Genomic DNA, 12,775 nt, shown 5'->3' on the forward strand with positions numbered 1-12,775 from the left:
ATAGTAATTCTAGCCGAGAGTAAAACGGATTTAGAAGAAACAATGAACGGCATAGATGAAGTCCTACGCAAGAACTATCGCGTGAAAATAAACAAGAACAAAACAAAAGTAATGAAATGTAGTAGAAATAACAAAGATGGACCACTGAATGTGAAAATAGGAGGAGAAAAGATTATGGAGGTAGAAGAATTTTGTTATTTGCGAAGTAGAATTACTAAAGATGGACGAAGCAGAAGCGATATAAAATGCCGAATAGCACAAGCTAAACGAGCCTTCAGTAAGAAATATAATTTGTTTACATCAAAAATTAATTTAAATGTCAGGAAAAGATTTTTGAAAGTGTATGTTTGGAGTGTCGCTTTATATGGAAGTGAAACTTGGACAATCGGAGTATCTGAGAAGAAAAGATTAGAAGCTTTTGAAATGTGGTGCTATAGGAGAATGTTAAAAATCAGATGGGTGGATAAAGTGACAAATGAAGAGGAATTGCGGCAAATAGATGAAGAAAGAAGCATTTGGAAAAATATAGTTAAAAGAAGAGACAGACTTATAGGTCACATACTAAGGCATCCTGGAATAGTCGCTTTAATATTGGAAGAACAGGTAGAAGGGAAAAATTGTGTAGGCAGGCCACGTTTGGAATATGTAAAACAAATTGTTAGGGATGTAGGATGTAGAGGGTATACTGAAATGAAACGACTAGCACTAGATAGGGGATCTTTGAGAGCTGCATCAAACCAGTCAAATGACTGAAGACAAAAAATAAATAAATAAATAAATAAATAAATAAATATATATATATATATATATATATATATATATATATATGACGTGTATCCCGAAGTTCAACCGGGACTTTCATAACCTATTCCACTCGTGAAAATTAAGGAATAAATTCATATAAACATATGTCCTAAAATAAATTCGTTCGCGAGTTACGTCTAGTGAAAGATTTCACTCGGATTTCAGCTAGCCCGGTGAAATGAAGTCGTACTGAAATTTTTTGGACGTTAATTAAGGGGCAGAATTACTGATTTCTTCGTTTTTGGCCTGGAAAATCGAATAAAACAGGTTCCAGAAGCGTATCTACAGTAGTGAAAAATCTGGGGTGAAAACCAATAAATTGGGGTAAAATATGTTTACCTAAAATAACTTTGTTAAATAGGTAATAAACACATAGAAAGATTGTTTAACTAAAAGTTGTAGAGAATTTAATTCTGAACAAAATGATAACATAAGTTGAATAAAAGAAAGAAAACTTAGAAAAATTCAAATTTCATTTAGAAAAGGTACACTAGACAATAGTGCATTATACATAATTTATAATACATCTTCTTCAAAACTGAGCTCGCCATTTTCAACACATCTCTTGACAAGTTTCTGTACTGATTTTGTTGCTCTTTTTAGTTCTTCAGGGCTGTCCTTAAGTTGTTCAGCATCCATAATACGGACAATTAATTCCTCACGAGACTGTATTTTTTTTTTAATATATAAATATATATATAGACTATTGTCAATAGTCTATATATATAAAATTTATAAATATTCTCGACAGGATTTTGTATGTGCAATCCAGGAGAAATATGCCTCTGTAGTTTTCCGGATTAGTTTTATCCCCTTTTTTATGTAATGGATGAGTGAGGGCTGTGGTCCAGTGTTCTGGAAGTTTTTCTTCGTTCCATATTTTCACAAGGCATAGATGTAGGGAAGTTTTGACTGAATAAACTGATGAGTGTTTCCAGAGTTCTGCGAAAAGCCGGTCTTCTCCGCTTGCTTTGTAGTTTTTTATTTCATTTAAGGCTGCGAGAACTTCTAAGACTGTCAAGTAATATCATTGAAAAGCTCTGGTTCAAAAAGCTAGGATGGATCAAAGAAATTAGAGAAGATATGAAAGAATTGGGAATTTCCCTGACTGACCTACAGAATAAAACTGGAAAAATTACAAAGCTAAAAGACAAAAGCATTAGATTTAAACAAAAGACAGACAAACGACAAAATACAACGAAGAGGGTGTTTACGGATGAAGAAAAGAAAGCAAGATCTGAACGGATGAAGAAATACTGGGCAGCTCGGAAGAGTAAAATAACACGCTTTTCTCAAAAAAAAATCCAACTAAAATTGACTTAAGTGGTCCCATGTTGGCCGTAAAAGCATAATAATAATAATAGTAGACTATTGTTTCTAGGTGAACGAAGCAGATAAACAAACGAAATCAGTGTAGTAGAAAAGCCAAGAGATCATGAAAAATCCTAAGATTTTTGAAAAAAGATTTTTAATTTCATGCACAGAATGAAGATTGTAAATTAAAACAAAAGAAAAAAATCACGCTTGCGATATGTTTATAAATAAATTAAATCGTATCTAAAAATAACACTCAACACAAACGTTATAAAATTACTCGTCCGATTTAATTTGCTTTCCTTTTATATATAAATACATATTCTGACGGGAATGAGAATAATTAATTATCTTAGAAATGATTTTCATTTAAGGAGAGAAATTACAATAAAAAAAGGGGGAAAAATACCGATAACTAGTATTTGTCATAAACGGGTTTCCGCTTAATTAGATTAGACGACTTGTTCGCAGAAATGGAATAGAGCCAAGTGTGTTACAAGTACCGTACTATTTTCTGGCACCACACCGAGAAATAATGAATGAATTCCTTAACAAATTAATATACGAAGCTAACAACCTTAAGAAATAAAAAGACATAACCTACTGTCACGAATAAAACGAGAAGTCGGTTAAGATATTATGGGCTAGAATCTTAAACGAACGAATCGATTAGTCACCTATCTTTATTTCCATCGTTTAATCATTGTCTTTCCATTTTTGTTGAGGAAAGTCCAACAATCAGCCGGTCCTATAATGCCAAATGTCCAGTTTTCTGTAAATCGTTTACAGGACGTTGTACTATCAGTAGCTAATATTACAGAGATATGCTAAGATCTTAAAATATTGTTTTCACCAACATGTCGCTGAAAAGAAAAATTCTACCACTTACCAATTCCATATTCTACACGTTTTGATTCTAAAACTTTTGGTATATATGATTCCCTATCCTAATTTAATTATCCGTGTAAAATTATGCCACTATTCTAATCAGATGTGATTTTTTTACAACAAAATCTCACTTCAAACCCGGTATTCCATAGATTTGCTCCTTGAACGGTAATTTTTGCTCCTTGAATGGATTTTAGTCCAACAAGCCAATAATCGAGAGCATTTTTGTTCTTTAAATACCAAAGTCTTTTACAAAATCCAGTATTCCTTAGATCGCTTTAACTCTTCGCTTGGTTTGCTCCATTTTTTCTTATGTATAGTATTGTCATTTGAATTATCTTGAACAATCTTGACTGTAGGGGTCCTACTGTATCTAACTGTATTAATTCAATAAAACAATTTAAATTAATTTAGTTCTACTACTTTTTGATCGTACCCTGTAATCTGGCCAAGTTTGGTCAAAATCGGTCCAGCAGTTCTGGAGATATAAGGTGATTTGGAGGCCAACAACGAACACACGTACAGCCGAACATTAACATCCGGAAAATTTCTATCCGGTTTTTGGGTCTCTTAGGTGTCAAAACGTCAAGATCCGGTAAAAACCGTATATGCCCAAATTGGACCGATTACAATAATTTCCCTTCTAGAGCTATAGGGCTATCTAGACAGGAACGTAAAATAAAATAAATGGTTTCCAAGGACTTACGTGGATGTACGAGGAAACTTCCTGTAAGATCAATCTTAAGAAATTGTTTACTTCTAAAAATCGATTTTGAAATCATGTACCTAACGCTAAATGTTAGAATAATCGCAAAATTTTAGCATGCAAGGAGTAGGAAAATGTAAGAAGTTTTAAAAATATATATTATTTTCTTTTCGACGAAATATAACAAGTGATTTAAACTTCGTTACCCTCGTATAACAAAAAAAGTAAAAGATGGACGAAGTTTTAGTGCAATTGTTCTTTTACATAAATGAGTAAAAAAGAATATAACATCCTTTTTAAATTTCTAGAATAGATAGAAAGTAACAGCACAGACTTACAAAGACCGACTGAATTACGATTACTAATAATACACAAAAAAATCGATCTCCACAACTCTGTGATACAGAGCAAATTGAAATTTCAGTATTATTAATAATACATCTGATTAACGAATAATTAACGAATTGCGGGAAAACATATGATAAAATTGAAGAAGTTTCATGAAAGTAACCTGTTAATGGAATCTCAAAAGATACGTTATCGTTATATTACCATCCGATTAAGTAATTTACGCAGTTTATTTTAAAACATTTTATTTCTATTTACGGCATTTTGAACGTTTATATTTTAATGTATGCCAAACTATTACCACTGTATTACGATGAAAAATAAAACAAACTGCAGATCTGTAAGTCTTTGAGAATATAATACAGTATTATATCACTTAAAATTATACAGTAAAATTATCGCACGTAAAATAAATAAGTATATTATTCATAAGCAGAGATTTATTTTAAATTTTAAAGTTCATGGTTATCATTATTATAATATTTTTAATGTTAATTTCATTTTTAATACTCGTTATCATACTTAAGTGATTTTGAGAATATCACATATTTAATGGTAGGTATGTTTAAATTACGCGTACTTTATATATATTCTGATATATTCCGATACATTCGGAAGAATGTAAAAAACGTAAATATTATTTAGATTTTATAAAAATAGAAAACAAATCTGTAAAACAAACTTCAGAATTTAATAACGTGTTGCACATCATATCATCACTGTGTATGAATCCTTCCAATGTGAATTTATCAACGGCTACTATGTCATTCCAGGTCATGTAAACCACCGTTTCGGATTTCGATAAAATCTCTGTTATAATTGCTATTATTAATATCCTAAGAATCTATGAATATCTCTAAAACGTTTTTGTCCTGTGACATATTTCATTCTCTATTATTACTTTCCCGTGTAGCGCTATAGCTTTAGAAGGGAAGTATTGTAATCGGTCCACTTTGGGCATATGCGGTTTTCACTAGATCTTGACGTTTTGACACCTAAGGAAAACAAAAAACCGAATGGAGATTTTCCGGGTGTCAATCTTCGTATGTAGATGTGTGTGTTCGGTCTTGGCCCCTAAATTACCTTATATTTCCAGAACTACTTCACCGATTTTGACCAAACTTGGTTTCTATATACGGGGCATTGATGCCATTAAGTTTTTAACTTAAAAGGTCAAGGGGGAGAGGTTGTAGAGCAAGGTCACCACCCTCAGTATCTCGAGGTTTCGTCTAATTAAGGTCAAAAATACATAATTAAAAAATAAGTATATTTGCAAAAAAAGATTTTGATAAAGCATACCGCCACCCCAAAAAATACTCTAAACCTTGAAGTTTTGTTGTGATCGCTATGACGGGTTGTTTTTCATTGTAGTTTCTAGCTCTGTCCTCTAATTAAGCATATAAATTAATATTTACTAAATTGGCCGCCCCAAACCCCACCAAGCGGCCGGACCGGACCAAAAGTCATGCTTTTTTAACATTTTTTTCCTTCCCCCCTTTTTATTTTAATCAGACTGATTTAAAAAAATGATTTTTTTATAAAATTGAACTTTTACTCCCGCTTTGGGGTTCGCGTAAAAAGTAACAAACATGGTCGTGTGATGTATCAATTTATACATTTTCAAAAGCTGTAAAAACGATTTTAAAATTTAAAGTTGTTGAAATAAAAGCTTTTTTTTAGTAATACAAGATTTGAAATTTGCGGTTTTAACCTCAAGCCAATATAAACAGCCCCGTGGCAACTATGTTGTCAACTTCTTTTCGATTTTCAGACTTTTAAAGTACTACTGCACAATTTTTTGAAAATATATTTATATTCCGTAATATATGCCATGCCCGTAAAAATGTAACAAGGATCTAATACTCGATTTTTGCTTAGTTCAAAATTGAAATTTTTGTGAAAAATACGTGGTTAAAGAGGTTTAATAATAGTTCAAGTATCCAACAAGCGGGGATGATTTTTCATTTCAAATTGTTCGTAAAACTACTTTTTATTGAAATAAACAGAACACTACTTTCCAAGGTAAAAGCTACGTGAAAAATAATGATTGTTTTTAGTCGTCATGTCTTGTGTCCTTTCTTTACAGCATACTGTCTCGTGAATTATCAAAGGTGAAAACGTAAAATCTCAAGAAAACAAGTTAAATTAGAAGCTCTCTAAAAAATCTTGAAGAAATGAAGAAAGGGGAAAATCTTTTCAATATTTCGTAAATCGTACAAGCTGAAAACCGTGGTCGTTTAACTCATCTTAAATACGATAAAACTTTGCATAAATAATTAATCCTAAGACTGAAAGCCACCTGTAAAATATTTTTTTCTGTACGACCTTTAGCTTTTTGATCAAATTTTTCATTTTATGAGACTCGCGTTATTTAACAGCTCAGATATGACAGTGTCGAATAGATTTTTCTAATAAAAAAATTTATTTTTCAATAACTACTTAAGATTTTAATGGGTAATTGTACGCATCTATTAAGCAAAACCCCCAGAAACTACGAAATCCATAGAATTAAGTCCGTGATAATTTTTAAAAAAGTTTGAAAAGATAATTTCATTACAAATAATTTTTTCCTAAAACACTGAAGGCATTTAGTGAGAGTAAGCGATCTTTTCGTTTATCTGCCCCATAAATTGAAGTGATTTAATCAAATGAAAAACGATCAAATACTCATAAAAATAAAAAAACAAACTTAAAATAAAAATAAAATAAAACATAAAAATAAAAATAAAACTTGAGTAACAATAGATAAGAAAAAATAATAATAAAGATTAAAAATGGAAAGGAATAATAATTGTAATCAACCTGCTTTAATAACTTGGAACAAACAGAATAGATAAGTTTATCGCAACTTGTTTATGCGTTGTAGACAGTTGCATTGTGTTAACTGTGGTCGAGTTGATGACATCAACTTCATTCGTTCGACTGAAAGTATTAAAACTCAAGAAGACGCAATCAATTTTTTTAAAGAGCATGTTACTTTGCAAAACTGTAAAAATGTTGTATTGGTCATGAAATGGTATTGCAGTTGCAAAATCGTCAGCGATGCAGCTTTGCGAAAAGTGCCGTGAATACAATTACGACAGAACACTTTATCTATCGCATTCAAAACTGCCGTTTCGTAAACAACTGTTTTTTACGTATTCCTGGTTGCAAAAATTGACTACCGTAAAATTTTGTGGCTTATTTTCCCGCAGAAAAAATCATACTGGCTATCAAATTCTGAACAATTGGATTTTGTCGGCTTTTGTTGGAGAAGTAGAAATAGTGTTTGGCGGCAGTTGTTAACAGTCTGCTGAACAACTGCTGGAAATGTACCGCATCTGCATCGGTAGCATCCTGACAGAGGCCAAACTTATGACTGTGTTATCAAATTTAGTGGATTTAAAAGACGACCTCCGATAAAGCCCAGGGCTAGGAACGGAGGGGGTGGTATAGCGACCGTGATTGTCACAAGGTGGAATATGTTTTCCCCTACGGGGGTTAGGATGAACTGTTACCTATTGTTTAGTAGTTTATTCTACCTAACTCAAAGATAATAACGGACGAGTAAAAAGCCTACAATCGATTGCAAAACAGAAGTTACGAACGTAAAATAGTTACACATAAGTACAATTCTGTTGACAATAGTTGGGATCCTTCGCTCTATCAATGGAGAGTTTTGAGGTCATAAACTGGTAGTGATCACTTTGCCACGTTATTTTCTTTTGACGGTATACGACCGGTGATCGGGAGAACATCAAAGCCGCTGAGATTGTCTAAAAGACAGGTAGAAGTAGTGGTTGACAAAGTTGCTAGCAAGCTCATGGATGGCAGAGAGGTTACACCTTTTGTTCTGCAGGAATTAATAGTCACGGAGATGGCGAGGATTCCCCAAAATATCAGGGGGTATCAACCCGCTTACTGGTGGACTGCGGAGATTGCGGACCAAAGACGGATTCTGCAGTACTGGCGAAGGAGAAAATTTAGACTCCGTAGAAGAGGCGGTGCTGTGTATGAGCATGCTGTAAATATGTTTGCTGATGCCAGGCGGTTACTAAATTACCTAATAAAATCTAGCAAGAGAGCACGTTGGAAGGAGTTATGCTTGGAGCTGGACTCGGACCCGTGGGACGTCCTTTTCAGAACGTCATGGGAAGACTGGGTAGACGTTTGCCTGTCCTTACAGCTGAGTCTGCTGGTATACAATTGAGAACACTTTTTCCGGTGGCTGAATCGGGTCTATCGGAACTGGTTGAATGCGATGCAGGTCGATTCACACAACATGAAGTCACCTTGGCGGTATCTAGACTCAGGAACAAAAAGAGTCCGGGTCCAGACTGTATTCCTCCTGCGATCCTCAAGGGACTTATGATGAAAGCCCCTTGGGAAATGACAGATGTGGCAAGTTATTGCTTGCAGAACAGGACCTTCCCTAATTGTTGGAGGGAGTCGCGCACTGTGTTCTTGCCCAAGAAGACTGCTAATGCAGAAGTGGTTGGTTACCGCCCGTTGAGCCTCATAAACAATATGGGGAAAGTGGCTGAGAGATTGATCGCAGAAAGGTTACTGTTTGAGTTAGAGACAGGCGGGGGTATTCATAACAACCAGTATGGGTTCAGGCGTGGCAAATCGACGCTTCAGGCGATTGAAAAGATGGGCTATAACAGTCAAGGCTGGAACATGGCGCACCAGGAAGATTCCTTTACTGGTTATGCTCGACATTAGAAATGCTTTTGGGACCGTCCAATGGGATTCCATCATGGCGGCTTTAGTCAGAAGGCGAATAAGCCCTTACATTAGGAGATTCCGAATACCTGTCTGAAAAATGGACTACGGTTAGCACGCTTGATGGTGACATACGATACCAAGTTCATGGTGGTGTCCCCCAGAGGTCAGTACTGGGACCATTACTTTGGCCACTGGTCATTGATGATGTATTACGACTACAGCTACCTGAAGAGACGGAAATAGTGGCCTATGCTGATGATTTAGCGATACTCACCTCTGCGAGATCAGAAGATGTCCTCGAACAAAGGAGCAATGATACTCTAGAGATCGTAAATAACTGACTAACCGACAAAGGATTAACACTTTCAGTAGATAGTCAATATATTATGTTGGCGGGAAGGAGACGGCTGCGAGATCTTGAACTTTAGATAGGGGAACATAGGGGATCTTGAACGTGTCAATCAGGCTAAATATCTGGGAGTGATAATTGATAAAACCTTGAGCTTTAGTGCTCATATAGTATATATATGCGAGAGAGTCGAAGGATTATTAAAAGCCCTCATAAGGCTATTAGCTGGCCGAGATGCCCCAAGATCATCTAAACGTAGGGTTTTAGTCTCCGCATGCACCTCGGCTTTATTGTATGCTACACCTGTTTGGTATAGAGCCATATTCACGCAAAGGAATGCTAAACGATTGAGGAGTCTACATAGACAGGCTCTAGTTGGGGTGATGTTCGGATACCGCACAATATCTTATGAGACGGCGTGCGTTCTGGCGTCCACAAAACCCATAGAACTCCAGGTCTTGGAACGCTGGCTTCGCTTTCAGGGCATGGAACGGGGTGATGCTTCTGAAGTGGTTATACAGGCATGGCAGCGTAAATTGAGTCAACATGAGGGGGCTATGTGGACAAAAAGGTTGATTTCAGACATTAGCCAATGGGTCAAACGAAAGCATGGCGAGGTCAGCTACTACGTCTCTCAGATGTTCTCTGGACATGGTAATTTCGAGCAATATTTATTCCGCTTTGGCAAAAGAAGCTCTCCACGTTGTCGGTACTGTGAACGCGATGACACAGCTGAGCATACAATATTTGAATGCGATAAATGAACAACACTTAGGTTTCGCACGGGAATACAGAATCTCACACCCGAGGAACTAATCGGCTTCATATTGAGTTCTAAAATTGGAATAATTTTGAAAAATTCTCCTTTTTAGTTTTAAAAGAGAAAAATGATACTGAAAGACGTATGGGGTACTAATAAAGACTGAAGTAATTGTAGAACATTCGATAAAGAAAGACAACCGAAAACATCTAAACTATGATAACTGGAGTATCCAATTTATTGGAAACGTAATATTTTAAACTATTATCCATATATAAACTAACGAAATAAACAATAATAAGGCTTTTCTACAAATGTGTATATATACCTCGTTAACTTTTTTTTTAAATGTATGGAAAAATAAGTATTTGTACTGAAAAAAGCTGACGACACAATTATCTCTGATGCAAGGCTTACACGCACAACTTAATTTATCATTTTATTTAAATATAATATTTTTTTCATTTAATTCAATGAATGTAACTAAAGCGCGCGCGCATACCGTATTTAATATGCACGGGTGTGGTAGTACTAGCGGTAAAGGTCGGCGCTAACTAATGTAATTTTACAATTTACATAGAACAAATTTCGCTTGTACGGTCGGCAGACTGGTTTAGCTACCAGGTACCGAACAACCGGGCGATCGAATTCGAGACCCAGCCACCAGACCGAGTTACTTTTTGACACTTTAAATATTACTCATTTCTTTAATTCTACCGCTCACCTGTGACGTCACAACATAGCAGCAGTTTGGACAATTTTTTTGAGATAAGGGTTTGATTTTACAAATTTATTTTTTTTCAAATATCCTTATTTTTTAATTATTAACAAATGTGTCTAAGAAAAATATGAACTTAATTACGCGAAATCTCGAGATATTGAGGGTGACCTTGATCTACAGCCTCGCCCCCTCGACCTTTTAAGTTGAAAATTTAATGGCGTCAATGCCTTAGACATAGAAGAAATTCTGACCAAATTTGGTCAAAATTGGCCCAGTAGCTCTGGAGATATAAGTTGATTTAGAGGCCAACACCGAACACACTTGCATACCAACATTAACATCCGGAAAATATCCATCCGGTTTTTTAGATGTCAAAATGTCAAGATCCGGTGAAAATCGCATTATGTCCAAATTGGATCGATTAAAATAATTTCCCTTCTAGAGCTAGCTCTGCTATAGCGCTATCTAGATGGTAAAATAAAAATAAAAAAATAGAATATTTATTAGCATTTAAAATATGCATACTCTGTTGACAAATTTATTTTTTGAACACACCTTCTGTATAGTGCAATCATTCCAAACAAGCAGTACAGGAAGCACATACTATTTTGAACCTTTTGATATTAAAATTGCATGGTTTAAGTGAAATAATACAGATTTTAATTCTTATTCAAATAAAAATTGTGAAAACGATCAAGAACTGTTAAATAAATCTATTTTTACAAAATTCAATCCATGCAATCGAAATACTATTATTTCAAATATATTTTTTATTTTACTTTAACCAGATGCTGTAATTAAATCTGATATTTCAAAAGTTTTTATTTCTCTGTTAAAATGGAGTATGATCATAATAAAAGGCTTATAATTTTTAAAATGTAAGATGTATAATAATTAGAAATAGAAATATTACAATATTCATTGTGTAATTTACGGATGAGAATTGGCTATTCATATTTTCATTAAAGAACAACACTTTTTAGTCATTAAAAACCCTATAAAAAAATTATCTGTTTTTTATTTCATTGGAAAACCTGTACTAACTCGATTTATTTACAACAAAAATTGACTTCCTAGCTGGACAACTTCTTTAGTATAACAATATTTCTAATAACTTGTGTTTTTCTAATAATTTTTTTTACAACAAAAGTTTTTTCTAGGCTTTAATAAGTATATTTTTTCTTCCTTGTAGGAAGTAAGGAAGTATTGTGATCGCTAAAAATTTCGGTTTCCAGATTTCAACGAAAATATCCATTTTGACCATCCCTGAATCCACTTTGATTAGTTTCAGCGTGACGTATGTACGTACATATGTATGTATCTCGCATAACTCAAAAACGATTAGCCATAGGATGTTGAAATTTTGGATTTAGAACTGTTGTATCATCTAATTGTGCACCTCTCCCTTTTGACTGCAATCGACTGAACCAAAAGTGTCCAAAAAAGCTCAAAATCGAAACAAATCTCGATTTTGGACTTTTTCGTAATTGCAATAATAAGCCCTCATGAGAGCTTTTCAATGATATAGGTGGTTATTATTTTCATTGGTTTCAGAGTTATAGCCAAATAAAGTTTTAATTAATGAAATATTTGAAAGTATTAATGAAATATTCATAAGGGAATGCACATCGGTTCGAATCAGATTTCATCTACTTTTTTTAATTTTTTTGTTTTTTTTTAATCTAAATAAATTGATATAACATTTATTAACCCGCGATTGTAAAAAAACCTTTTACAATAAATAATTCAATAATAATAAAATCAGAAGTTATTGGTGAAATAAAATTTTATGTACTTTTAAAAATGCGTATATGTAATTTAATAGACATTATTACATGTGTGTATGTAATAGATTTGGTAAGAACCCACCGGGTTGGTCTATTAGTGAACATGAACGCTCTTCGCAAATCAGCTGATTTGGAACTCGAGAGTTCCGGTGTTCAAGTCCTAGTAAAGTCAGTTATTTTTACACGGATTTAAATACTAGATCGTGGATACCGGTGTTCTTTGGTGGTTGGGTTTTATTTAACCACACATCCTAGGAACAGTCAAACTGAGACTGTACAAGACTACACACCTCATTTACACTCATACATATTATTCTCATCCACCCTCTGAAGTATTATCAGAACTGTAATTTCCGGAGGCTAAACAGGAAAAAAATGTCAAAGATATGTT

The 12,775-nt window shown here is 34.1% G+C and overlaps 1 protein-coding gene across 2 annotated transcripts in view; it reads right to left on the reverse strand.

Moving 5' to 3' along the window:
- Positions 1-12,775, reverse strand: part of anne (polyamine-transporting ATPase anne boleyn) — a 229,047-nt gene that overhangs the window by 133,920 nt on the left and 82,352 nt on the right. The gene's annotated exons all lie outside the window — the stretch shown is intronic.

Source organism: Lycorma delicatula, chromosome 1 (genome assembly GCF_047948215.1).
Source record: "Lycorma delicatula isolate Av1 chromosome 1, ASM4794821v1, whole genome shotgun sequence".
NCBI lineage: Eukaryota > Metazoa > Arthropoda > Insecta > Hemiptera > Fulgoridae > Lycorma > Lycorma delicatula.